The 23,559-nt window shown below is 39.4% G+C and overlaps 1 protein-coding gene across 1 annotated transcript in view; it reads left to right on the top strand.

The window, feature by feature from the left end:
• Positions 1-312: 312 nt before the first annotated feature.
• FLRT2 (fibronectin leucine rich transmembrane protein 2) overlaps positions 313-23,559 on the top strand; it is a 62,886-nt gene continuing 39,639 nt past the window's right edge. Inside the window, exon 1 of the mRNA XM_019552375.1 lies at positions 313-750. The gene's annotated coding sequence lies outside the window, so the exon portion shown is untranslated. The remainder of the gene's footprint in view (positions 751-23,559) is intronic.

The following is a 23,559-nucleotide window of genomic DNA, read 5'->3' on the forward strand; positions in this document are numbered from 1 at the left end:
GCCAGGGATGAGTTAAAAGCCTCGCCTGACTTTGCCTCTTGGAAAGCTTTAGGTTGCAGCCCTGCCTTCCAAGCATTCTTCAGCCCAGAAATGTGGGAGGGACTCCAGGAGGGTGGGGGGGAGATGGCTATCAACTGAATTCATTACTGTAAACATCTCCCTGGGGTGTCAGGCAGGCAGGAGAGCGAGCGGGGGGGAAAAGGCACGACTCACATTCCCGGGGACTAGTCAGAGCCGAGGCATCGCTGCAGCGCGGAGCAGCCCGCGCCGCCGGAGCGCCGGACAGCGCGGCCCGGGGGCCCCTGCCGCCTCCGCCGGCCCCGGGGAAAGCTGCCGGGCGCGAGCCGGCTCCGTCTTCTCTGAACCGGGGGGGAGGGCAGAGAAGCGCGGAGGGAAAGCGCGGAGGGGATGCCAGAGCCCTGGGCTGCGCGTTGGAGGAGGAGGTGGAGGAGCAAGGGGGAGGATGATGCCGCTGCCTCGTAGGGGAGGCCGGAGAGAGGCGCAGAAGGGATCGCTCCGGAGAGGCGGCACAGGCACGCGCCAGCCTGCGGGGAAGCGGACCTGCAGGGCGGGCTGGGGCTCCGGCAGCTCCCCGCCCGCGCCGCACTGGATACTGCAAAGGGCGCCAGCCGCCGCCAGCCCCGCGGACACGCAGCAGCAGCGCCCGCCGCAAAAGTTTTGGTGCGGGGGGCAAAAGGCGCAGAGGGGGATTATGATCGGTGCCGGACGAGGACTCCCAGAGCCTGCCAGGTAGAGTTGGGATTTCATTTCTCTTCTTGCCCCTGCTCCTTCCCGTGCCCGCCACTTTGGCGCTTCACACCCCCCTCCCGCCCTCCCCACCGCAACTCCAGAGAAGCAGGGAAAGTTAATGATCCGGGATCAGGTTTTGTATCAGAAATATCACCAGCCATCTCAGCTGTGCGTGTGCGTGTGTGCGGTGTGTGCGGCGTGTGCTCGGCACACCCGCACACGCACAGCGGCACAGATGTGGGAACAATATGTGACAAGTGCTCCGAGGGGCTCGCGGCTCTTCTCCGCCAGTTTGCGAATCGCAGCTCCGTGGCCAGCCTCCGCTCCGGCTCAGTCCGAGCGGCTTTGGGAGGGATCGCGACGCGCGACGCTTCAGCAGCGCCAGGGATTGTCGTGGTCCTCTACAGCCCGGTGGCACCTTAGCATCTCTACAGAAGACCGACCCCACACGCACACACACGCACACGCGCACACATCCATGTACCCCAAGATCTCTTCTTGGCAGAGCTTCAGGAAAAGCTGAAGGGAAACCAGGATGTCTAGAGTCCCCCTTGAGCTGTAATTTTGGAGTGGTGTGTGTGTGGTGGATGCAACCTGATTTTTTTTGGGGGGGGGAGGGGAAAGGAATCCATTGGGAAAACAGTAACTTTAACAGATAATCTTAGACTGGAAGAAATACTAGATGGCTCACTGCTGACAAGCCTAAAGAAACCCAAGTGGAACAGGCAAGAGAAGGGAAGGTAAATGGCACCAGAATTCATCGGATCCCTATCAATTGCTCCATAAATGGAGGGGGGGAGGGTGGTTGGGAGGGGGGATTGCCTGGAGAGTTCCAAGCAGCCGCAAGTCATATAGAGGATGATCAATGAAAAGCAGAAAAATAAGAATAAAGGAAAGGAGGAAGGGAAAATAGAAAAAATAAATCAAAGAGCAGAAGAGACCTCTCCAGTGGGAGATAAAAACCCATTATAAAATCAGCAGCAAACTAAGGGAAAAAACCATTCACTGTCTTGTCAGAGTGGAAATCAGTCAACAGGAGCTTTTAGTTAATTTTAATGAAGGAAATCTGTTTAAAGCTTACAATAAGATCATAAAGTCCAAGGAACAAATCTGTGTAAAAGCCTGTATGGTGTGTAGAAGGTGCTGATTAGATTTCTTCAACTGCTGCTTTTCTGGCCATACAGATCCCTTGCTAAACAGAAAGGGTGGGTTGCAGAAGAACTATTTATTAAATCTAGGCAGATTTCTGTATCTCCCTGTCACACACACACAGGTTTATTTACTGCATCTAACTTCTCAGTGCTTGTAAACTAATAAAACCACTTCAAATTTCAAGACTGATCTAATACAAGGAGCGGCAATCCTACAGTCCTCGCTTAGGCAAAACTCCCACAGACTTCATTCATTGACTGCTGTAGTCTCTGCCAAACGCACCCTTTATCCAGAGGATCCAGAGGAAACGCAATGATAGGAGTAGGTATTTTTGGAAAGGAAAAGGAGGAAAAATGTTCTGGCATTTTTCCAAATTGATTTAAGGCTACTGCACCAATAAATCTCTCTTTCTGTTTCTCTCTCACCCCCTTTCTCTCAATCTCTTAAAGAGTCAACATGTGCAATCCTATCATTGGAGAATGGCCCTGCCTCACCAAGCAAGATACAACAGATGTGCTCTAAAAACTCCCACTTCCAAGTTTAAAAGAAGTATGATAATAAAATCCTATAGTTGCTCTTGCTCTGGGAAATAATATATATAAAGAGGAGGAGGCATCCATACGGAAATATTGGAAGAGTTTCAAAATATGTCTGCTATATGCTTCTGCTTTTTGCCTGTGAAAGGACATTGCACATGGACATTGAACTTCTTTTCCATTTGTAGTAGATTTGCCATTTAAAAAATTATTCTCTAGCCAGACATGGTAGCGAGGCTGTTAAAAAATGTGACACTGCAGGCCAGAAATTGTGTGAGCGGAGCATTTCCAATCACCGTGTCAATATTATGCTGATAAAATTACCTGACTGAAACTCTCATCAGTGTTCTCCAAAATCTAGTCCTGTAACGACAGAGAACTTGTGTTCGAATGCACGCCGTGTTCAGAAGAGATCCATCCTCCCTCTCTTTTCCTTATGTACACACCCTGTATTTCATCTGGTGTGATTTTATCTATGTTTGCCTTTGAGGGTCTGGATCTAATTTGAGCCACTGTTACAAGTCACATTTATATCCTGGCCTGCTGGATAGTTTGATTTAGGATTTAGATGTATCTCCCTAAAGCAACCCTATACCCTCCAAGTTGGAATCTGCATTACATAGGCTATGGTTTCAGTCGAGAATCAGGAATGTGCTAGTCTTTAATTGCTTAAAATAGCAAATAGCTAAAGTGCAGGATCTCATGAGGTCTGACTTGTCCATCCCTTCTTAAAGGGAGGGTAGTGCATGTGTGTATGGGTGTGTGTGTGGGGCGGGGTGCTGCACTTTACAAACTCCAGAAAAACCACACAGGAATTCATATATGCCACAATATCAGGCTTTTTATGAACTGCACTTTTTGTTTAATAACCTGGAAAGAAGGCATACTTAAGATAATATTGTCTCTGTGAAGGTGAAAATTTCCTTAATCATCTCTGCTACCTCTTCTTTAATCTCACACCGAGTTCCTTTTCTCACTAGATTACTTTCATATAAGTTTGTGGCTTCTACCACACTGATTCAAATTCAGTCCATTAGTGACCTCTATCTGTGAGAAGTGTACAATCAATGGTGGTTTTTTTCCTCTCTTTTCTTCTTGAAAGCAGATTGAAAATGCAGTCTGTGAATTGCTTTGCTGTTTCATACCTGCAAATCACCTCACCTGCAACCCCCAGAAGTAGTGTGCTCTATTGGCAATGTAATTTAAGAGCATTTTGAAGAAAGAGACAAACAAAAAAAATCCAAGTCTAAATAAGTACCAATAACTTAAAGAACACTAGGCATCTAAGACAGCTGTTCCAGGGAGGAATGATAATATGATCAGCATTCATGAAAAGGAGGATTAAGTATTAGTCAAGGCTAATAATGAAAGCAATGCATTTTTGTCCACCTGATGTTTAAAAAACCTCCCAATTGTAAGTGAAATTTTATTGCCCCCGAGTGCTTACATAACAACTAAAACTTGAAACAGACACTCAGACCAGATATACTGTAAATAGACTTTATAGTATCAGGGTTTTCTTTAAAAAGAGAAAAAATGAAGCTGGGTCTAAATTAGGAATACATGCGGGAAAGCAATGATGGGGAGCCGGGTGGCTTTATAAACAGATGGTATCTTTTAGAGGTTTATTAAAGCCAGCTTCCCAATACTAATTTGTCTCTTGTATATCCACATCTATATTTCATGTTTTAGTTAATTACTGTGAACAGCAGTTGAGAATTTAAGAGCAGCATATTAGCTTGGTGGGAGAATAGCATTGTTTTTGCAAATATAATGTCAGGTGTTTCTTTTTTCTCCTTTTGGGCAGGAGCTATTCTGGAATTTTTATTTATTTACTCACTAAAGAAACTGAAAGAGTTCAAATTGCCTTAGAGATATATGCAAAATTGTATTTTCTTTTGGAAAATGTTATGATTTTTTTGAAAGAGTGGAAAGGTACCCTACTTAGTTATTATTTTGACAAAGGCTAAAATAACATACATCGAAGATATGATGTTTAATTCCCCCAGCACAGTGTGTGACCAATTCCTTTCAATTAACTGAGTTTTTTTTAAAGAAAAGGAACCATAGAAAGAGTCCTGAAACCCTATTCTTTGGAAGGATTGCTTTATTTTTTTATGTATTTTTCCCAGAAAACAAAATCATCTAATCCACTGTTTGTAACTGTGGAACTATTTTAATGAAAATTATTTCCCCTTAAATAAATCTCAGCTGCAACAAGCAGTGAAATCTCAAAATGCTGTAATGAATTTGTGATTTTATGTGGATAGTCAAATTGTTGGACCTTTCCCATACCTTTCCATTTTTATTATTGCTGTACACAAGTAGCAGTCTTTATTTTCATTTGATTCTTCCTTATGACATGGCCCTTTGAACTGAATCAAATCTAAACACCAGCAACCTTTTAAAACAAATCTATCACATTCTGCTCAGGATTCCAGAAAACCTATTGATTCATAAAGAGATCTGTAAAACATCTTAAAAAAAAGAAATCTTGTGCTTGTAACTTTGCTACATAAAGGTCTGTATATTATACTTCAACTTAGAATTGTGTTATTTATTTATTTAAAGAAACCTTCTCCAGCTTAGTTTAATGTGAAGGTGCGTTTACGTAAGTGTGTAGACTCTAGTGTTCCTGCTTCACTCAAGAGAACAGTGTTGTTGAAATGGATCCCCCCCCCTGCCCCCGCAGACTTTACTCCAGCAAAACTCCTAAGCACTTCAAGCAGGCTCAAACTTGACTGGTGCTGAACTCACTTCAGCCCCCAATTAAGGGAGTAGAAAATAAAAGGTGCTCTGCATCTTACAGGAACTGATTGGCACTTTGCAAGATCTGGCCCTTAAAAAGAATGAGCACCAAAAGGTCATGGATTTCAAGTCAAAAGGCCACTTTCAGAATTATTAATCACTGGCCAGCTATTCAACTGATAAATTAATAAACTAATTCTCTGTGACAGTTGTGGGTTAAAGACCACAATCATAGAAAGTGAAACAAAAAGAATAATTTTGAAATATATTTGGGGTGAAAACTTTATAAAGCCTAGATAATCTAAGGTCTGATCCAACATACACTTACTTGTGTGAGACCTGATCCTAAGTGAGAGTTTTCAGATGACCCATAGATTCCTTCATTATTGCACTTCTTAACACACTTTATATGGACTACTTAGATTGGCTTTGTTTTGTTTCACTTTGTAAACCAAGTCTTTTTATTAATTTTATGGATACTTTAATTAAGATCCTGTCTACCCCTCCTCAAAAAATGGACCCCAAACAGACATCAAATGAATTTTCCTTTGACGAGCTAGTGGCTGTGATAGAATAAAGTCAAGTCTATTATATACTTTTTGCGGGTTGCATTCTGATCAACATCAGTGAGTACGAGTGAAAAGTACAAGCCATAAGATAACAGAATATGGTCCTCAACATAGTTGCTTGTAAAGCTGTTCGGCCTGTACGCACAGTGATTTCTGCCTTCGGCAACATCTGTGCTGGTTGGTACTAGGCGTTTGTCCTGCAGTACCTGCTATAAAATGTACACAAATAGTACATGACCCATTGAAGCCAGCAAAGGTCACAGTCCTGAATGGAAAGCATTATCAACACCTTATCAGGACTGAAATAGATTCTTACTGTAAGGTAATGTCATTTCCAACTGCACCTGGCAGTTCATGTCACTGCTTAACCAAAAAACCAACAGGGAAAGTTAGATTAAAGAGAATGTTTCACTTCTTCACCACAGTCCCTGTCCAACAAAATTAATTCAAAAGTAGTTTGAGTAGTTCCATAGCAATAAATGAGACTTCTCTGATTAATACTTATTACTTGCATGGGTAATAGTCTTTTTCATAAGGCTCTGGACTATGGACCAAGGTTGCAAAGTTTTAAGTGCTCTCACATCTCAGGTGGGATTGGGCTTCTTATGTGTATTATTAATATGCCACCTATATTTATGTGTTCCTTCTTTTGGTGATTATTCATGAACAAAGGGCTTGCTTACATACAAATGTTATTCTTTTAACTGTAAGACTAAAGATGGAACAATTCCAACATTGTGACTCCAGTTATATCCATGTAGTTTATTCCCATAAAGGCATAGAAAAAGTCACAGTGGCACAAGATACATTTATACTAATACCACTGTGTTGACACTAGGTTTAGACTAGTAAAACTGTTAATAAAATATCAGGCCCCCAAAGAACACAGTTATATGGGTACAAATGCTGTGTATAGATCAGACAATATCTTTGCAAACCCTAATGGGGGGGAGGTGTATACACACACATGTACATGTACATGTACATATACATATACATATACAGGGAGTAAATAATCAGGATCTGGTGTCCTATTTTGTGCTTGGAATGTTGTTTGTTAAAAAAAGTGAAATGTTTCAAAAATTGGGAACATAGATTAGAAATATTTTAGCATCTCCTTATACTTTATCCTGGATGCAGGCCAAGGAAAGGCCTTGTGTGTAGGCAGTAACTCCAACATCACTGGTACCCCATTGTCTGCATGTGTATTCTTGATGAGATAGCTACATAAGAACAGATCCTGTTTGTCTTGCTTTAGTGAGCCACCCCGTTTAAAGAAATGGTAGAACAGGACTTGTCAATCTCCTTATCCTTAACCACTTAGTCTTTAGGGATACTTACAAGTTCTGTTAGACTGACATTTATTTCCCAAATGTCCTGTATCAGTTGGAAAGTTAATGATCACTTTGCAATAAATAAGTAGCCCAGAAATGTCTGTAGCTTTATCATTTCACTGCCTAAAATGTTTGCTTTGGATCATGGGGTTTAGAAGCCTCCAGCCTAATGTATTATTGGCCCACATGCATATTGCATTTGTTACTGGTTTATTATAAGTAGGCCCTATGTTATTAATTGAGTCATGGAAGTTAGAGATGAACAAGACCTATTAGGTCATCTAGTTCACCCTCTAACAGCTCAGGATTTTCCCCTGCAGTAGTTTCCTTGGTAAACTGTCCAGTTTTGTTTTAAATGTTTCAAGAGATTTCACCTGAGACATTTTGTCTTCTAAAGTACCCAGAGGAAATGAATTTCACTTTTTCCTTTTGTTTCTTATTGTGCATTCAAAAAGTGCTACTGTCCAGGATGCTACATTTCGGTACCTTTAAAATGAAATGAGCAAAGGCCAGGCTAAAAACAGTTACCTAATGTTGCAGATGAGTACACTCTGAATGAATTTAACAGCACAGAGAAAAAGAAGAAAAAAGAAAAAAAAGTTCTTCTCAACAGCATTGCTACATTCTTTGTATCAATTTGTATGTGCCCAACAGTGATCTTTGAAATAGCTCATTCTGGCTCTGTGCCATATTGCTCAATGAAGAGAATTTTTTTTAAGTTGATCTTCAGTTCAGCAGTAAATTGTAAAATGCATCATGCCAGGCATAGTCTTTTTTATTTGAGAAATTACTTCCATCATTTGGAAAAAAAAATAATTTCAGTGCCTTTTGCTTTACCAGTGGTATATAACACAATAACAGTCTTTAGTCAGAGAGAAAAGTGTCTACTATTACAGCTCTGAAAATGGTTAGGCAATAAGGAAACACAATGGACATTTCTCTCTTTCAAATTCATACTTTGAGTGCTACAAACAGTGCCAAGTCTCCCATCACCACCTAGAGACTGTTTGCATAGTCTCTGCAGCAGACCAGCTGACAGTACTGTTGCTTTAATTGCTTTATTCATGTGCTGCTTGAAGAGTATCTTCTAGGTATGAAATATTGTGTATAAAGAATTACCTATGTGTATATACTTAGGTATACATACTTACAAACCACACACAAATGCATCTCCACACAGGAGCAAGAAACCCTTTGAGAGATTCTGAATGGTAAAGGACCACTGAGCAAGTTCATTTCCTTGTGATTTTGCAGACTAATTAGCTCATATCTACCATCAAACATTTTATTGGACTAGGTGTGACAGGGGAATTAGTGATATCACAGAATTTAGAACTGGAAAAGACCTATTCGATTTTCTAATCTGTTTGCAGTTCTCCTCTCCCTTACTGCTGTGCTTAATACAGGTTTGTTCCCAAAAGCAATGCTTTATCTAGTACAGTTTGTAGTGACTTGTGCAGCTGCATTATTACCATTTTCTTTGGAAGATACTGGGTCTGTGGATCCACCTTGTTACACTGGTATATCAATAGTGTCCCTCAGACATTGTAGTGAATTATACAAATGAAATACCAGTTTGAGAGAGCAGCGAATCAAGCTCTAGTGATACCTTAAGGCCAACAAGAACATTGTTTTCATTCTGCATGGAGATATTCTGATCAATAACTTTTAGTCTAAGTACAGACATTCAAAAAGCCCATGGTGAAATCGATCTGTTACATGGTTTTCTGAAGCATAATTTGGATCAGCACTAAACAGAATGTGCATTTGCCGTATGGGTTTGGGTTGGTTTTTTTTTGGGGGGGGGGGTTGGGGGGTAGCAAATCATAGCCCAGTTTCTTCCATTTTAAACCACTCTGTGCATGCCAAACTTCTGTTCTGTTATGCATATAGACAGATTTTGTGAACCTCACTTTGTTCTATTACAGGTATTGATTAGTTTCCAGTCACCTATACTGGTAAAAGTTTAACGTCTTAAAGTTAATTTTTAGTATCCAATGCAATTTCTGGATATACATTCTGTAACCACAGAAGATAAACACTCTTCTCTAGTGTCAGATCCACACAGAGGACCTTTATAAATATGGAATAAATGACATGTTAGAGTTTCTGCCAGCAACCCTGGCAATAAAACTGTGGATCTACCCAGATTCTCTTTTCCTGTAAAAGTTTCTTATTAGCAAACTATCCATACACTCCAACGTGTTGTGACTGTTGATTTACAGGCAGGGTGCCTGTTTGACTAAAAGTAGTCAGATGTGCATAAGCATACATAGGTTAAGTGCTAGCAACAGATCTGAGTAGACCCAGACCTACTATAAGACACAGCGACTAACTTAAGGATAAGGAGCTCACCGGCTGGAATTGTTTGGCTGGTGTTCTTTGCCCTTCATTTATCCAAAGTTGTAAATGTATAAGTTATCTTGTACAGACAGACAATGATGACTCTGAATTTCACAAACACTCATCTTTCCATGACATTGATGGAAATGCTATTGAATCAAATGCATTGGTATTCTAATTATGATTCTGTTATTCAGAACTTCCCTTAGGCCATCAATATCTCATATGCGATCATATTTTACAAGCAGCAAGCTGATGGCTTGGTTATACATGTGCTGATGAAGAGATGATGTCCCACATCCTAACTGACTCTTTATATAGAGATGATCCTCTTCAAATACAGTGTAAAAGAATAATCACAGGTGAATTTCAGATAATATCAGTCCCAGTACACAGGCTACTTTGTATTATATTTGCTGAGGCAATGTACAGTGACCCTGAGAAGATGTGTTTAAGCAAAGCCCTATTTCTTGTCTTTGGTTGAATGAGAACCATGTCTGACAGGAGAGTACTTCTTTTAACCCCTTCCATGCTAGGCAGAAAGAGTACTTGTTGTGCCCTGGAAGAGAACAAAGGCTGGAGACAGCATTTCATGCTCTTCAAATGTAAAATGTCTACTCTTTTGCACTAGCTGGGGTGCTTGTATTTCCAGACGTGTATTATCATTTAGATGGCAAAGCTCTGACTTTTTTACACAAGGCACAGTACAGGCTGACACAAGGCCACTTTGGAAGTGTTCAGCTTCTTTGGAGACATCCAGCCAAAAGGATATCTTTAACAAAGCTCCCAGTTCTGCAGAGCAAAGGGTAACTGCTAGGAGTATTTAGAACCTTATATTACATTTTGTAAAAATAGGATTTTATAAATCCTAAGAAAAATACAAGTTTCAGTGATTTTTATTTCTCTCTCCAAAAAAACAAGCTTTTATTTGGTTTAAATGTTGCCCATATTGTGTGCTTAACCCCAAAATTAAAGCATTGTGCAAAAGCAGGATCAGAACCAGCAGGGGAAAGTGACTAGAGAATGACCAGGAAAAAACAGGAAGAATGTGAGTAATCTATGCTTGAAATACAAGGATAAACAATTAGCTTTCAGAGCGATAAGGACATCAGTTTCCTAACAATCACCGTTTTAATAGTATAGGCACTATTAATCATATTGGTCAAATCTTCATTCCCATGAAAAAGAAATGGGTGGGAGCCAGGAGAGAAAGAAAGGTCTGTGAGGTCCCCTAGACCATACTCTTAAGGAACGAGTGCACATAGATGCTGAATCAAAGTGAAAAGGACCTTAGACTCTATTAACTTCAGATCTGAGTCCTCATGAGATGGGTGAACAATTGTCATCGCTCCCCCATACGCTAAGCCATAACCTCATTCTCTTACGGGCTAAGTGCAAAAAGTCCACCCTGCATATGTGGATGAAAGGGAAGAGTTTAGGCTCATTATAGTTAAAACATGCTGTTTTAAAATTCATAATTGACTGCCTGATTGCATTTTATAGATTCAGTTTTCCTATGTCACTCACTTGACATGGGCCAGAGTTCTATTGTATTATACTGAAAGAATGAGTTAGAAGAAAGACAGGGATGGTATGGCTATCCTCATGATGAAAATAGCATTATAACTTTAATCTGCTGTTTCTATTTACAAGTAAATTGCTAAAGGAAATGATCATCTTACATTTAAACAAAGTAAAGTTATGCTGCATCCCATTTCATTAGCATATCCATGATGTCCTGTTGATTAAATCACCGGTACCTCAAATACTGATCAGATTCTACAAGGATGTTACAAGCTATTTTTTCACTTGCAGCTGAAGGTGAGATAGAACCTGACACTGGATTGTAAACACAGTAAGGTGATGAAAAGTTGTTCATGAAACAGATTAAATTTATGGGGTTTATAGAAACCCTCAATGGGTACATACAGGTGTTACATTGAGAATGACCTAACCAGGATTACATTGATCTAAATACCCAGTTGTGCAGGCATTCAGAGGGGTTAGTTCAGCCAAAAAATGGAGGTGCAACTAACTTAGATCAAGAAATGGTTAATCCAATCTAGGAAAAGGTTAACCTGATCTTGTGAATGCATAGCCTGCGGGGCTGGAAAACCCCAGTTACTCACCCTGTCCCCAGGGCTGTGCTACCTCCCCCCCGCTAGCCGGTTGTTCTGCCAGCTGACCACAAACTTGGCAACTGACCCCAGACCCACCTAAACATAAAGTAAGCAACCTAAACATAGACCGGATGTGGGGAACATTTATATATATATCCTTTATCATGTGTGAAGGTCTAAATCTCCCTGTCTCTGAAGCCCAGACCCTCACTTCTGACATGTTATGGGTATTTAGGATCAAAGAAACAGGCTTCAAGGGTAAGGGTCATCCTAGGGATTGGTGTACCTGCTGTATGAGTGTGTATATTTTTGCATGTTGTACATGTTACCCAGGGGATATCAGTAATGTCTGAGGCAATGTGTAAGTTTACTTAGTATTTCCTGTGCCAAACAGTCCTGAAAAGAGTGTAGCACAGAGTCTGATCAGGATTCAATTTTCAGGACTGTGAAAAAGGTCAGAGGCAAAAACTCCAGTGGAAAGGTGGCTTTTTGTGGGCTACCCCGTCATGCTTTGAGAGCAAGATTCCATTAGAACGTAAAACACAAGACAGATGAGTTTGGCTTGCCTCAGTCAAGCCTCAACTGGCTATTTGAGCCCATGGGGAAAATAGTGGACAAACTGGCATTGTTGGACAGATTCAGGACAGATGTGGAACTGAGTTACATTGACAGAACTGCCTCAGGAAACATATACTGCCTAATCATTTTATTCTTCACTTGTTATTTGTCTCCTTTCTTCACAAGCACTAAAATTTACCTGAAAGCATTTTAAAAAATCTTTTTATAGATTCATAGGGAACAGATTTTGGCATGTTTGCAAGTCTCCTATTAGATATTCCATGAAAGAAAGTGCAAAGTGATGACTAAAACAATATCTAGTATATTTTTTTCTATTAATATATTTTTCTTTTGTTCAACAAAGTATTGTATCTTTTGACACAGATTTCATAAAGCAGTCTTGTAACAGTATATTTAAGGCTCACTCATGGATCCAGATAACTAAGGACATCTCCCTTCGGATATGAAACCTTTTAAGTTTCTCCCAGCTGAAATGCAGCCCACAGTTGAAACCAATAGTTACTGAAATTATTTCTATCTGATGGCTACCAGGTGGTCTGAATGAAATGAATAGTTGTCTCAAGTCTTTTCCTGTTGGATAAAACATTCTCCATTAATTGATGCATTAATTAGGCCTTGTTTTCCAGGTTGCCATGGAAAGTGCAAAGATTGATTAGGTAAATAAAATGAACCATCCTTTACCTTCAAGTTCTTTCTCCTTCTGTTTTTATTATTTGTAGTCTCTGTGGGTCCCAGCTAAGATCAGGGCCCCATTTTGTTAGGCATTACATAAATGCATAAAAAATACAGGCCATGCACCAAAAATATTAACATTTATATAGTTGAACCAAAGGTTTGGAGAAAGGATATATTGAAAATATTGAAACCTACATTTGACCAAAGGAGACCCAAGGCATAAATAGAGTAAGTGACTTATCCAGCACCACAGAAGGATTAATGGTTAGCTTGTGTAAAAGAGCATAACCCTCAGGGCTACACCAGCTCATGATAGTTGGATATCTGAACCTGAGTCTGGCAGAAGTAAAAACTAAACCTATACCAGCATCTGAGCTATATAAGGCCAGCTCTCTATCTTTATGTGTATTTACAGGGGAAAGAGGGTCACAGTTCTGAAGGTTGCACTGCCATTGTTTGTGCCCTAAATGTCATTTGAACAAATAGAGACCTGCCAACTGTACAGCTGAAAAGACAGATATTATCATTCTTTCACAATAAACACAATGAAGAAGAATATTTTTGATGTCTGCTTTGTGTGGGCTAAATCTTTTCCCTGTTTTTATAGGTCATGGACTCAGGTAGATGCAGGAACTCCCATGGTAGAGATCTAAAACCGAACTCTGCCCTAGCTGCTTTTTGGGTAGCTTTGTAGTTCCACTTACAAAATGCAGAATTTAATAATTTAATTTATTGAGGAACCTATTCTTTATTTTAATTCATATTTCTCCTATTACTATTAGAGCAACAGCAGGACTCTTTGCAACTGACATATTTTCCATGACATTTTTCAGACTCCATCAGCTGCTATATGTAATGAATCTTACTTCTTCTATGCATCAGACCGGTATGGCCATGTAATAAGCCTCTGAAATATTTACCAGACTAACCTTCATCTCTGTGACAGAAGATTACAGACATAATGTTTTTTATCAATGCAGCTCAAGACATTTGGCACTTGCATTAAATTTTAACTGATCAGTTTTAGTGAATTAAATACTTTCTCCTGCTACAGCAATACTCTACTGAGGGGGATGTGGGATAATGCCAGATGTCCTCTATTGGTTTGCCACTTTCTTTTTACTTCAATTAAGACTGTACTTGTCTATATTTTGATACTGGAGTCATTGAACTGAGATATGAACAGTGTGAGCAACTTGCTATTACAGTGCTAAAGATAATACAGATGCCAATATCACAGAAAAACTTGCTGCTGCTTCACCAGGGAATGTTTAATCTTACAGTTTACAGCAAGACTTGTATTATTGTCCTGAAACAAAGTGGGAATCAAAGTACGGGTTAACTGATAGCTGATGTGGTGTCTTAGCAGATAAAATACTAATTGTTCTTTGCCATCAGAAACTTCAGTAATACCCTAGGAAACAGTTATTATATGAAAATATATATTTATATTCATTATTGCTGGCATAAAAAACTATGCTTTGCAGTGAAGACTAAAATGATTGTAGGAATAATGAGTCATTTTCTATTCTATTCTATATGAGACTTTTAGATGTTATTAATCATTGTAGGTTTTAAGCCTCTTCACAAAGCTGTAGTGCGCAAAGTCATAGTAGTGGATTCCCATGGTATCTCAATGGGCTCTCTTTCAATCAGAAGATAATTAATATATAGGATGGGAGACTTATGGATATAGTTCAGCAGAGTTTTAAACCCTGGACGACGACCTCTTTGAAGCTGAAACTTAGGGCACAATTTACTACTAACAATTATTTGTGAGAGCATGGATAATCTTTATACAAGCAATAACCTCATATGTGTGAACAGTCAGGATGAAGAGTTAAATATCAAAATGAGATCAATTGTGCTGCAAGTAAGAGCAGTGACTAAAGGTGTGAACCAAGCCTGTAAGCCATCTAGACCTGAACCAGGAGGGGGGTTTGTTTTGGGTTTTTTTGTTGTTTTTAAGGATAATTTTTTGTGTTCCAAGCCAAATCAGCAAAATCAATTCCAAATCCTTGAGTCATTCAAGGAACATATGTGGCCCTGCTATCAGCAAACATCTTCCACCTCAGCTTGGGGCTTCAGATGTTTCCAAATCATTTGGCGCGTATCCTACATGCAGGCCCAAGCCCAAAGGCTTAGAGTTCGGATGCCCCCTGAGGTTTGCTTGTCCTTAGCCATATGGCTGCAGAAGCAAGGTAGGGAGGAGTCTCCCAGTTCCATAAAGTGGGTATAAAGCCAAGATCTTCTTACTGGAAATGAAAGTGGGAGGTTAACTATACATTACCTCCATGGGTGCTACACCATGCCAGAAAAGTAGTTATCCCCAGTGACTGGGAAAACCACCTGAGTGGTCATGATATTTCCCCTGCCAGATAGGTACATGGAAGTTTGCCACTACCACGAACAGCATGTTTAGCTATTTGCTTTCTCCAGGAACCATGTGGGGAGCATGATGTAAGTAACTCAGAGGAGGGAGAAGGGCGAATGGATCAGGTAGAAGTGGGATGGGGAAGGGTAGTAGGTCTTCCAGGTGGGGAGGGGAGTAGGTCCAGAGGGTGGGTTGGTAGGATTGTTGGGGGAGGACTGATGGATCCCAAAAGGTAGTTTTTAATTTGTACTATTTTAAAACTAGAAGATACAGTGCAGTAAAACCTGCTAGTTTGTAGGGTTAGGTTCTCTGGTCCTTACAAAGATTAGGGTTTGCAACTAGGGGTCACATATAATCGCAACACATAGCTATGTAGGACCATGAAGGAGCCCACTTTTATTTCAGAGGACTCCAGTTCTCCAGTCAGCTGCTAGGACAGTGATGTGCTCCAGGTGAGTGGAGTAATGGTACCCTTGGAAAAAAAAGCCACAACAAGCAAAAGAGTTGTTCATTTTTCACTCAGCAACCTGCTGCAAATTAAGCAGATTATGAACCACCTGGATAAGAATGATCCAGATTCTACTCTGTCTCTCTGTCTTTTATAACCCAATATATAACAAAACCCAGTTTTTCCTGCCAAGATAAAAGAGAAGTGGCTACAGGGACCTGTGATCCTATGCTTTCAAATGTTTCTTATTAAGAGAGCTATGCTAGGGAGGCATCTATAGGATTAGAAAAAGCTATAGGTTCAAAGCTGGTTTAATGTTGAGTGTTAAGACGAGGTTGCTCTAGTAAGAGACAAATCTTTTTTTTTCTTTTTCTTAATTCTAAAAGTTTATTTCTCCTGCTCACAGCATATTGCTTGCTTTGCAAGCATTTCCCATAATGGAGCTTCCTCTTACTGTATATGCATGCTTACTTGGTGGAACAAAACAACAAGAATCCTAATTTCCTTTACTTCCTAATATGCACCGCATCACGGAGAATGCAATGAAGTGGATAAAGCACCTTCTTCATTATTGCATATTACTTGCCTGATACAAATGAAAACCGTATATAATTTAAATATTCTGAGACTTCAAGTTTTCATAAAGGCAAAGAGGCTGATAGGGACAGAAACTAAGGTGGGGAATTGAAAACCAGAGTATGATTAATGGGACCTATATCAAGAATCTTTTCTTAATTACACCAATATACATCTGGATTAACTGTAATGTAGTTAGTGGGATTATTTGAGATTTATATAGCTATACATGAGGCAAGAATCTTTTAGTTTCAAGTCTTCATTTAAAGAATATGCAGAAAGGAATTTAGGGAATCTCAAGCCAGGTGACAGTGATTACTTATCTACCTCTGAAAATGCAATATAATGTTGACTGAATGGTCCATTGTCTGCAGAATAGACCCAGAACTGCCAAAGATCAGGATTATACTGAAGGGATTGAATTGTGATAAAAAAAACCCAGCACCACTATCATATGGCTTCAGCCAATTCTTAATTTATACCTGACACTGTTGCCCAGAGGAGCTCCTATCTACTTTAGTATTTCTGTTACTAAAGTAGGTAGGGCTCTGTCTCACTCAGTAGCATAAGAAACTAACACCAGAATAAGATAAATCCACCTTAAAAGCACCACTTGTAGCTCTTAAATTGTAGCTGAATTATTTCTCCTTATGCTTCCTTACTTCCTAGACTTTGCAATATACAGAAGAAAAGAATGCACATGGTCTCAAAACTTCATGGCATAGCCCAACAAATTCAGGAAAGAGTGCGGAAATACTATAAAAGTGTAAATAATGGTAATGAGCACTATCATAACCACCTTCCCATGTGTGTAATATGTTCCATCAAGCCAGCCCTTTGTGCACATAAATGAATTAGTGAACCTAAAATAAATTTCCATGCCCTTCCATTGTACTTCTCTAATTCCTAGATTCTACTTGTAGTTATAGCAGTGTAAATCAGGAATAATATCCTTTATTTTGGTGGCTATTACCTGCTGTTTTTGAGAGAATATGTGATCCATGTGTGCTCAGTTTGATGGTGGCAGAGCCTGAAGTTATTTTCCATACATTTTAAGAACATATTGAATTTTATTAAGAGATGTTTGGGATTGTGAATTCAAAAAGATGACAGAGCCAGTAGGGAAATACAAATCGCCTGAGCAAGGGACTAACATTAGAGGGATGGAGGTGAGGAGGGGAACGCAACTAGATTACAGAAAATGCGATGTTAGCCAACTAAGCCCGGAGGTGGGGGGAATGGGGGTAGAGGAAGGGGAGGGAGGGGGTTCGCGATGCTGAGAGAGAAAGAAGATAGAAACACACAAACCTGTACAGTGGTCTGCAATGGTGGAAGAAGTAGGTCGAAGGAAGTGTCTCAGTCCATATAGAGTCTCATCCCAGGGGTCCTCTTTGGGTGGAGCGTGGTGGCCCATTGCTGAAGAATCCTCTCGAAGTGAAGTTCATTTGGTGCAGAGGGGGCTTCAGGTGATGCCCTCTGGGTCTGGTCCATCGGCGGTCCATCTGGTGGGGTCAGAGTGCTGGCGGTGGTCTGTGATGTGCTCCACGTAGATGTTGCGGGACCAGATGGTGTTGGACACCATGACGCAGCACATCAGCTTGGCATAGCAGTGGGAGATGCAGCAGGCACGCAGGATGCTCTCGTTGCTGGGGTCCCAGGCTCTGAGCATTCCTACAATGAGCACATCGACCATCGCGTCGTAGCTGCGGCCTCTCAAGATGTCAGTCAGTGGGGCGTAGTTCTCCCGCTTGCGAGCCCGGGCATCAGTGAAGACTTGGTGCTGGTTCTTGAAGGGGATGGTCATGTCCATGATCATGACCTTCTTTCCTCTTTATTGGCAATCATGATGTCGGGTCACATCTGGCTCTCGCAGCCCAGGATGGTACGTTTTACGGAGATCTCCACCTCTGCGGCCAGGATGGCCCTCACCAGGCAGTCCTGGACAGCATTGTGGCAGAACTGCTGGGCTCTGGCGTGCAGCCTGCAGCTGCACAGCATGTGAGAGAGGGTCTAGTACAATCATCAAAAGCCCCAAATGATGTCAGGTACATTGATTTCTGCCTTACACATATACATGACCAGTTTAGACTGATCACATTTATTATTTCTTCACTTATTTTGTTGCTGAAATACACATGGAAAGAAATTATTTTAACTGTCTTCATCATGTAAAACATGTAACATCACACATAATGCTGCCAGGTTCCCACTGAGATAGACTTCATTGGAAAAATTATTCCATGTCTGCTAAGGTGTAACTCCAAAGTAGTTTGATACAAGGAAGATAGCAACCACTGCTTTCTTCTTAGTAGAAATCTAGGTTCTTATTCTAGCTTGCTCTTTAATTTTTGTGATATTAGTGGTACTGTCCACAAAATAACAGTAGAAAATAATACGAATCATAAAAATGGACAGCAGGTTGGCTGGTGTGCAATGAGAATTTAACACAGAGTGATCTCCCAGGATAAATGTCGATATGTATTATTAAATGAAACAGTGGCAAAATATAGACTGTCAAAAGCATTTGCTGTCCAGAGACATGGAAGGAATTGAAATGAATTTTCAAAGGAAAAAACCTTTCTGTGTTTCTTCATGTTTTTATTCATTTGTTCATATGTTTGAAGCATTAATTACAGTGCAATGCTCTCCCTAGCCAAAAGCTTTCAGAATAAATCCAGGTCACAGGACGAGAGAAGGGGCAGAAACAATTTCCTAAATGAAAACTAATGTGTTTATCAGAGTGGTTTTGGCCACCTGATTAGATTGGCACATCTAAACCAATACTCTGGTGCATCCTCTTGAGAAATCAGGCCAGTGTTGGATAGTTCACCTCTAAAAGCAATACCTGCAGTGATTGCTAGTGTACCATGTCCATCATCCTCTAAACTCAGGTTGTTCATGAGTGGTGCATAAGTGTGAAATCCAGTTAATGATTTATCCTTTGGTAAAAGAAGTAACTAGAGAATATTGGAGTGCACTCAAGAGCAGTGGGCAGTCCAGCACTCATTCTACCTAATAAACTGTTACCACAAATATCATTTTAAACTTATTAAGCCAGATCCCCAACTGGCATAGATTAGTTTAGTTTGGCTGGATACAATGGAGCGTTGTCAATTTACTTTAGTACAGGATCTGGGCCATTGATGAACGTAGGAGAATTTTGTTCCAAACTCCTCCTAGATTAATATGGGTTAAAGATAACGCCACCTTTCACCAGCTGTTTTTTTTTCTCCTTAAATTGATTATAAGGTCTTGGATTTAACTTGTGACCTTAGTGTTATCATCTGATTTTTCTGATACAATATTTTTTCTCTTGGAAAATGCTGTTTTGTCCAAACCAAATCCTCTCAAGGAAAGGTTTCATTTCAGTTGAATTCTATTAGATAAAACATTGAAAAGAAAAGCATGTAGGTAAGCTTCAACTGTTCTCTCTCAACATTAAAATGGTTTGGTATTTTATTTCCAAATGACTTTTCAATTCCAAATGCATCTATCTTCTCATCTAGTAATATTATTAGTAGTATAAAAACACAAGATACATACATGTTGGAATCAAAACAAAACAACAAAATATTTCAATCGATGCCAAATGACTTTTCTACCAAAAAAAAAAAGTGATTTGGAGTGAATTTTTTTCAAAAAGTAGAATTTCACAAAAAAGGGGGAAAAAAGCCACTGACCATCCCAAGCAAGCAAGCAAGCAAGCAAACAACCCCTCCCCACAGAAAATAACAAACAAACAAAACAAGAAAATAATTAAAAAAAAAAAGAACCAGAAGCAAAAACAGAAGTTCTGGTCCTTGTACAGACTAATTATGATTTATTGTCATCTGCGTTATTCATTCATGTTGAATAACTCAGATTTGTTTTCTTGCGGGGGGTGGGTTATGACTTCCAGCACCAGAGTATATGAATACAATGATTTAATTCCTCCTTTAACAATGATAACACTTAACCTGTACTTAGGAAGGCAAAAGCCTGGATGAAATATCTGTTTAGAGACATTAGTGCAAGAACTCCTATTGACTAAAAGGGAGACTGGAATTCAACTCTCCTTTCTTGTCTTGTGGTGGTACGGCTGACTGACTTCTAGAAGGAATTATAAAATGAGATCTTTCTTGCATGCATACCAGCCCTAAAAGTGCAAGATCCAAGAGGCAGCAGTTTTTGAGCACTTTGCTTTCTTAACAATTTGAAGGTTAAGCCATAAAAGGGTTCTTTATAATTCTTCTCCTAAGCAAGAATATTGTTCTAACAAAAGGCTGCATTGTAACCTGCAGACTTGTTCCATAGAATAATTTGTTTACTGTTTTGTAAGTCTACTGAACAGTTCCATAAACTCTCTAGCAAAGAGTATACTATTCTCTTATTGCTGTTCAATATGTTAATGGTACCTGCGTATGTTCTGGGCGGAGAATATACCCCTAAATCAGAAAGCAGCAGTTTGTCAAAGGTACCTGTAATCTCAATCAATGTACAAAGTTATGTGTATAATCCAGAGACTTGCTACTGGATATTTGTTTGCAATTGCAAACAAGCGTAAGTAACAGTAATTCAGAACTTAAAGGATTTTGACAGGAAATTTCAGAAACAGGATACCAGTAGATTCCTAAGCATGTATTTAGCCATATAAACTCCAGTTCATCATATGCATTTCTGCCCTGAAGACACCATAGCCCTAATAAAAAGGCTTATTTTTAGTCTCCAGAAGATCCAGTAGAACTCAATGGGATATGCTGTTTAATCAGAAAATCAGGCCACTTGTTTCATTCACTATGACCCGATTGTCCTTTTGCCAGTATGTCAGCTAATCAAGACATCAGGACAACATTCTCAGTGGTGAGATCCACAGAATAATCTTCCAAGGGAAATGGTGGAAACTGCTTTTTTGGGCTCAGTTAAAATTAGACTTGGCAAACCATTGATGAATACAGGGTTGGAAACAGGCCTACAATGGTAGTGGCTGGTGTAGCTGGCATAAGGAACTTCCCCAAGTCTGATTTCTATGATTTTATGATAAATTGATTAAATAATTTGGTGGAGAAGAAAGGAAGTTACCTGGATAGGTTATCACAGGATTTATGTTACTACTATGCCTGAACATCAACAGCATTGTCTTCAAGGAGAGTTGTACGTGAGTAAATGAAATGGGATGATGGGAACACATGGCATTTGAATAGTAGCAGGAGATCATTGCCCTTTGGCAGAGCTGTTCTCCAGACTCCCATTTATATGATCTGTTATGTATATACTTGAGTTTTAACATCAATTATCCCATTGCTTATGGGTTTCCAAGCTCCCATTCACTTCAGTGAGAATATGTGCATCAAAGATAGGTAGATATGATATATCCAATTTTATTACCATGCAAAGTAGCACAGTATATAAGCATATAGAAAAGTACTGTGAAATCTTTCGTCAATGAATTCTGAACCGCTTTTGCCTTCCTTCCCCCATCACGGTCTTCCCCCTCCTCACCATGGAACTCAAATGCAACAAATCATTTTAAAACAGATGTTACAGCAATAGAATAAATGCCTCGCCAACATAAACTGCTACATTGCATACAATAATGTGATGGTATATTTTGCACTTGCATACTTTAGATGGTATTAATAACATCAATATTTATATAGTCATAAACTTAGCTCACACTGGAGTGTCATTTATATAGTGTTGTACATCTTGCAAGTACTCTTCCTGTCAAATTTATTTCAGGCTCTTTGAAGGTAAACATATAGTAGCATAAAGTCACATGTGTGGAGGTTCCAGTTCTCTTAATGTTTTATCTATAAAAATAATGACCTTTATACAGCTATCTACAGCTTTATGCAGTGTCTTCAAACTCAGCAGTTCTTTAAGATTATTAATAGTGATAACATTATCTTAGAAATGCAAGTAGGCAATTGTCCAGATTTAATGGCAGTGGTAGTATATATATATATATATATGCCTTGCTGCATCACCAGATCTTGCATTACTGGTTGAAAAACGTGTAAACATTAGATAATAATATTACTATCACTATAATAATAATAGTATATCATTAGAATGTTATTAGAAATATAAAAAATCATTAACCTGGTGCGACTACCATTGATTTATAAGTATAAAAATATCCTTAGAAGTTTGGACCCTGCAAATATTTGTTACAAAATGATAAGAACAAGAAGGCATTCACTGGTGTTCTTGTCTTTGTTGCTCCTTTCCTGGAATATAGTATAGGAATCTGAAGTTTATTATGGGGTAGTTTGCAGTTGTCGTGTGCAAGAAGGGTTAGAGTAGATTTTTATTTGGATCCTTTTGAAAAAATGTTTATTATACTGTTGCTTGTGATTTCTGAGGACTAGGCCGACTGACCTAGGAAGTCCGTTTCAGTCCTGTGTTCCTAGAAAGAAACAAGAAAGAGAGGGAAAAAAAATATATGAAGGAAGTATATACATGGCTTTGTTGCTTCCAAAAAAAAGGAAAATTCACGTCTCCATATTAGATTGGAGGTTCTGATGATTGAATTGGAGAAGTTTTATAAAACATTTTATTTGTTTTATAACTTGCTGGAATAGAGGGCCAGGAACATATAGTGGTATGAATCCCTTACAAAGCAAACAAAACTTGCCAAAGCTTTCTGGGTCAGGTACTTCAATGGTATACATTATTTTCATGCTCTTTGGTGCAAATAGCCTGAAATGAGGTCTGGCTTTCTACACAGATTTTATTTATAGTTTACTTGATTCAATTTTGTTTTTATACTGTCATTTTCATTCCCTGTAATAAGCTGATGTTATGCTGGAACAATTCAAAGGGATTATAGTGCTGGTAAATTTTAAATCATTCTACTGCCTTAACTTTATATTCTAATAATGCAGGATGAGCACTTTTGTGAAATAATATTGAAGTGCATTAGGGAAAATAAATCTTTAAACTTTAGTAACCAAAATGCTTTGAAAAGCAATTGTGCTGTAGTTCTAAGAGGAGGAACAATGTATTAAGATAAATTTTGGCTCCACCAAAGCCAGTAGGAGTTTTGCCATTGATTTCAACTGGCTAGGATTTCATCACTTCTTTCATCCTGCCTCTGCCACTAGCTCATTAATTCTTTTGGTCATATCATTTGACCTTTTGTTATATTTGTTTATCTAGCTGTGAAATGGGCATAACAATATTGACCTATGTCAAGATGGTGTTCTGAAGCTTAACTGAAGATTCATTTTTGTAATTGCTTTGAGATGCTTGGATGAAAGAGACTGCAGCTGTAAGTCTCATCAACAAGTCTCATTAACTTAGACTTCTAAAATTTGCTCAGATTTTATATGAGTATTCTCATTTACCTCATTCTTATGCATGGAATAATGACT

This window comes from Crocodylus porosus, unplaced genomic scaffold (genome assembly GCF_001723895.1).
Source record: "Crocodylus porosus isolate Cpor-Errol unplaced genomic scaffold, CroPor_comp1, whole genome shotgun sequence".
NCBI classification, from domain to species: Eukaryota; Metazoa; Chordata; order Crocodylia; family Crocodylidae; genus Crocodylus; species Crocodylus porosus.